Genomic DNA, 6,154 nt, shown 5'->3' with positions numbered 1-6,154 from the left:
TTTGTATATTTCCTCTCCATGGAACAACACAGCCTAATAAAAAGAACAAGTACTATGAGCAAGACGTCAAGACGTTGACTAGTTGTAGAACTCAGGTAAATCATATACTTTCTCTTTTCTTCTAATAGGTTTTTTCTTCCTGTATTGCAGAAATTTTTTTGGTGACAAATTTTACACAAAAATAAGGTAGGTATTATTAAGGAGTGCCTTTTAAATATTAAATCCATTTTTAAATAATTATAAAAGCAAGCAAATAATTAAATTTTCTTTATTCGTTTCCTTTTTATTTGAGATGGAGTCTCGCTTTGTTGCTCAGGCTGGAGTGCAGTGGTGTGATCTTGGCTCACTGCAATCTCTGCCACCCAGGTTCAAGCAATTCTTCTGCCTTAGCCTCTCGAGTAGCTGGGATTACAGGCGTGCGCTACCACGCCTGGCTAATTTTTGTATTTTTAGTAGAGACGAGGTTTTGCTGTGTTGGCCAGGCTGGTCTTGAACCCCTGACCTCAGGTGATCCACCCGCCTCGGCCTCCCAAAGTGCTAGAATTACAGGCCTGAGCCACCATGCCCATCCCATTTCCTACTTTTTGTAATAATCTCACACTTTATTGAATAAAAACTCATGAACCTTAAGAGTTTGTGGATGTGCTAGGGGTCAGGTTAATGTTTGTATTTAAGCAATAATTCAAATTATATGACCTTTTCTTAATTTACATATAATCAGTCAATAAACAAACATTTGTTCAGTGCTTACTGTGTGTTAGGAATTATACAAGGCTGTTTGGGGGAGTGATACAAAGTACTATACATTATCAAATCAAAGATAGTTTAGATTATAAGATGTATCCCCATTTCAGAGCTGTTAAAATGTGGGAAAATATGCATCTCAGAATTGATTATATGTAGGTAAAAAGCAAAGAGCTTCCACAGTGGGAAAAGAATGGAATATATCCATAAAAAGTGCCAAGTGAGTATTAGAGACAAAGAGGTTCTCAGAAATTCAATGGAGCAAGAAGTTACAAGGAGCTGAGGGTGGTGAGGAAAGTGTACTGTGTATGATACTGGCCTAGTTCTGCTAATGTATTTTCTATTGATTCTATAAGGTGTTGGCAAGTAAAGGACAAATTAAAAACTAAGCTTTATACTTTACCTCCTGAAGTGTGACAACTTTCAGTTTTGTTAAGACTTCTGAATTCTATTACTATACCAACCCAAAACCAGTGTTTAGTGTGGACATTAACTTAATAAAAACAATTACTTATATTAAAAATTAAGCAAATATAGCTGGGCACGGTGGCTCACACCTGTAACCCCAACACTTCGGGAGGCCGAGGCAAGTGGATCACGAGGTCAGGAGTTCGACACCAGCCTGGGCCAGTATGGTGAAACCCTGTCTACCAAAAATACAAAAATTAGCTGGGCCTGGTGGTGCATGCCTGTAGTCCCAGCTACTCTGGAGGCTGAGGCAGAAGAATTGTTTGAACCTGGGAGGTGGATATTGCAGTGAGCTGAGATCTCGCCACTGCATTCCTGCCTGAAAGACAGAGAGAGACTTTGCCTCAAAAATAAATAAATAATTTTAGCAGATATATAATATGCTAAAATAAGAGTGAAATTTAGGGGAAATGGCCCAAATAATTTAAATGTTTAACCTGCAAAAACAAAACAAGTGAAAATATTTTAAAATAATAGTTTAGGCATTATTTCTATACTTGAGGAGTAAAAAGAAAACTTGTAATACGACAGATATAGGATGTTCTAAACTACATCTGCACCTGTAGATCTAGGGTCAAGAAAAGGCCATTCTTTTTTCTTTTTTAAATATGAAAGGCTTTACAAATTTTTTTGTCATCCTTGTGCAGGGAGCCATGCTAATCTCTGTATCATTCCAATTTTAGTGTATACATTGCTAAAACACTCCTGGGCCACTCTGAAGTCCCCCCCTTTCACAGCTACCCTAACCCAAGCTTTAAACATCAAGACCTCCAGGCCTTGATTAAGCAGGATACCAGTGGATCCTGGTCTCATCCAATCTTCTTAGGGTCACTATTCATCCCTCTCCTCAAAGAACCTTAAACTTCAAGCTTTTTTGCTCCATACAATTATCCTCTGCTGCATCTCCTATGACTAATCATATCTCTGTGTGAAAAGAAATGTTTGCAGGACTTTTCGGACCACAGCTGACTTTTATTGGCCCTTGTGTCCACCCTCCTCTGAGGGTTAAGTGAGGCTAAACCTATACAGTTTCATTCCTATTTTCACAGGTCAAAGCTCCAAATATAAACAGCTAGTCTACATATCTGTAGCCTCAGAATCTATGGTGAGGGTGAGGGGGTACTTAGCTGCTATGACTGCTATTTTATAAAGCACTCTTCGGAGAATTCTAAATCCAGGCAATACAACATAAAAAAGAAACAAGGCATATGCTTATCAATAGTCCTAGAACTCTGATTGGTCTTGCCTGCACATGTGCCTACTCCTGAGACTAAATAAGATCGGATGGGTATCATGGAGGAATTCCTCGAAAACATCAGTATAATAAAGGTGCAAATATAACATAGCATAATGAAAAGGAAAAAGAAACAGAGAAGGAAAGGAACTGTGAAGTGAAAAATGAATGGAGTGTTGAAAATGACACCAGAGGAAGAGAAAATTGTCCATGAGTGCTTCATGCTATAGAACTTTTTAAAAACATGAATTAAATGTCGAGGTGCAGTGGCTCACACCTGTAATCCCAGCACTTTGGGAGGCCGAGAGGTGAGTGGATTAACTGAGGTCAGGAGTTTGAGACCAGTCTGGCCAACCTGGTGAAACCCCACCTCTACCAAAAATACAAAATATTCAGGAGGCTGAGGTAGGAGAATCACTTGAACCCGGGAGGCAGAGGTTGCAGTGAGCCGAGATCGCATCACTGCACTCCAGCCTGGGAACATAATGAGACTCTCTCTCAAAAGAAAGAAAGAAGGAAAGAAAGAAACCCAAAAACATAAATTAAATAATTAAATAAAAGAATGCAAAGACAACATGATAAAACAACAGAATGAGATGAAAAGAGATACATAGAGCAGAGAAGAAAAATTAGGGACTAAATTAACACTATTGCATAACTTATAAATAATAAGAAATTCATGATCCAATCATAGTGAATAAGAGAAAAGGTCAATTTTCTAAGAAATTTAAAAGAAGATTAAAAAATATAGAAGAGGCTAGGCACAACAACTCACGCCTGTCATCCAGCACTTTGGAAGGCCGAGGCAGGAGGACCACTTGTGTCTAGGAGTTTGAGACCAGCCTGGGCAACATAGCAAGACACTTTTCTACAAAAAATAAAAAATTAGCCAGGCATGGTGGTGCACACCTGTAGTCCCAGCTACTTGGGAGGTTGAGGTAGAAGGATGGCTTGAGCCTAGAGGTTGAGGCTGCAGTGAACTATGATTGTGCCACTGCACTCTAGCCTAGGTGAAACCCTGTCTCAAAAAAAAATTAATAAATAATAATAAAAAACAAAGACATATAAAGAAGATATAGCCAAAGGAAAATTGGCATCCTTGAAGAACACAACAAATTAAAAAGAAGAGGTGTTTTAATATATAACACAAGAAACTTTTCTGATAGGAAGAACTATGGAGAACTGAATGTCTACATTAAACGGGTTTACTATGCTCCAAGCAAAACTGACAATGCACAGTTGAAACCAAGACCTATCCTAAGTTATTCAACTTTAAGAATGGAAAAGGAACTTCTCGGTCATCCAAGGAGAAAAAGCAGGTCACCTAAAAGAAGGAAGAATCCGGCTGGCCCTCAGGCTTCACAGCAAAATTCAACGGCTGCAGTTTCACAGGACATAGAGTAAGCCCAAGAATACTGTATCATCTCAAGTTGTCATTTATGTATACAAGTCAAAGACAGACATTCTCAAACAAGTGAGAATGCAGGGAATAAAGGACATAAGATCCTTTTCTGGGGGAAAAAAAAAATACTTAATTTCAACCAACAGAGAAGAATGAAGCTACCGGGGTAAAAGAACTAAAGCAACGTCAGAAAAACAACAGGACAATGACTTCAAGGTTCTGAGGGGAAGAAAATAAAGTCCATGAATTTTATTCTTAGGCAAGTTGTCCTTCAAGTACAATAGCAAGAGGTACAGTTTGATAAATGCTCCAAAAGAAGCTGTACCAACGTATATCCAAGTATCTGTTTCCCCATACCCTCATCAATTGCATTAAAGACACTATCAATTTTTCAGTTGAATAGCAATGACACACCTCTCTGTTATGGAGTGAATGTTTATGTCCCCTTCAGATTTATATGTTGAAATTCAAACCGCCAACGTGAGGGTATTAGGAGTTAGGGCCTTCAGGAGTTAATTAGGTCATTGGCAAAAGAGACCCTAGAGAGCTCTCGTGTCCTCTTTCAACGAAGTGAGAATACAAGAAGTGTGCTGTCTGCAAACCATAAGAGTTGGCTGTGTGCATCTCTGTTGTCTGCAAGCTCTCACCAGAACCCAACCATGCTGGCACCCTGTTCTCAGGCTTCCAGCCTCCAGAACTGTGAGAAAGAAATTCCTGTCGTTTATAAGCCACCCAGTGTATGGTACTTTGTTACAGCAGCCCAAACTAAGACACCCTCTCATATATCTTTTTAATATTACATCTATCTTACGGAAGGAGCATATCACTGCTAATTTCATTTCATTTCTTTAGTTAAAAGTGAATTGGAACTATTTTTCAAATGTTTATTAGACTTATTAATATTGAACATATTTTCTGTGACTTTTCTAATTCATATCCTTTGCCTGTTTTTCTTTTGGATTGTCTTTTCCTTATTCATTATTAGTTTCTTTTCATATATTATAGCTATGAATCCTTTATTTATTATGTATATTGCAAATATGTGATCCCAGTCTATCATGTCTTTCAAAGTTGTTTATAGTTTTTTTATTATATAGTTTTAAATTTTAATTTTGTTTCCTTTACAGCTTCTAGATTTTATATCCCACTTAAAAGAAGCATTTCAACTACAAGACTTAAAAAATGTTCTATATTTTCTTCTGGTCCATAATGACATCTTTTTCACTAAGATCTTTATTTAACTATCAGATTCACATAAACAGGTTATGAGACTAAGATAATCAGCCTCACAAAGATTAAATTCAAAGTGTAAACCAGAATACCAGCTGATTAAGTCACAATGGAGATACAGTTTTCCATTAACCAAAATGTATGAGATCTTGGCAGAGGCACCTCATCTCAGTGTGTGGGTACCTGGAAGGCAGAATTAGTAAACTAGTACGCTGATGGTATTCTCATGACTCGTAATAAAGAGAGAATATTTCATTCAGGAGATCAAAGGTGAGAAGAATGCTGGGTATCTTAACCAGAGAAATATGACAGACATAAAGCAGGACCTCTCACAAGCTACAAGAAACAAAGAACCCTGAAGTAATGATTGAAATCCTCAGGCTCCCCTGTTTCCAGTATCTTTTTCCCACAGACAATGTTGGGTGCATCCAGCTAAAGTTTATCTCTTTGGCTTTCCTCTATTCCAAGTTGCATTGCAGACCACATATTTTCTTTTTTTAATTTTAATTTTTATTTTATTTAAGATAGAGTCTCACTGTGTCACCCAGGCTGGAGTGCAGTGGCTGGATCTCAGCTCACTGCCACCTCTGCCGCTCTGGTTAAAGGGATTCGCCTGCCTCATGTTCCTGAGTAGCTGGGATTACAGGCTCCTCCCACTGTGCCTGGCTAATTTTTGTATTTTTAGTAGAGACGAGGTTCACCATCTTGGCCAGGCTGGTCTTGAACTACTGACCTCATGGTCCACCCACCTCAAGCCTCCCAAAGTGCTGGGATTACAGGCGTGAGCCACTGCGCAGGGCCTGCCAACCACATCTTTCTTTCCTTAGATGTGTTAATACCACTGATTGATTAGTAGCCAAGTAGCTGTTCCCAAGAGCCTCAGAGAGGTTGAGCTCCTTTCATCACCTGTTGATTAAGTTAAATTCTCTCAAAGGCAACCTTATCTATAAGTTCTAAGTACTAACTATAACAGTTTCACCTGAGAGCAGAAGACTAACTGGAATAAAAATTACTGAACAATATGAAACAGTATATAGCAAATGAAGAGGTGACAGCACAAGAGAGATATTGGTTTT

The 6,154-nt window shown here is 38.4% G+C and overlaps 1 pseudogene; it reads right to left on the bottom strand.

Moving 5' to 3' along the window:
- Window positions 1-1,814: 1,814 nt before the first annotated feature.
- Window positions 1,815-1,915, bottom strand: LOC118143381 (U6 spliceosomal RNA; annotated as a pseudogene).
- Window positions 1,916-6,154: the final 4,239 nt, after the last annotated feature.

This window comes from Callithrix jacchus, chromosome 7 (genome assembly GCF_049354715.1).
Source record: "Callithrix jacchus isolate 240 chromosome 7, calJac240_pri, whole genome shotgun sequence".
NCBI lineage: Eukaryota > Metazoa > Chordata > Mammalia > Primates > Cebidae > Callithrix > Callithrix jacchus.
This window is presented reverse-complemented; position numbering and strand designations above follow the sequence as displayed.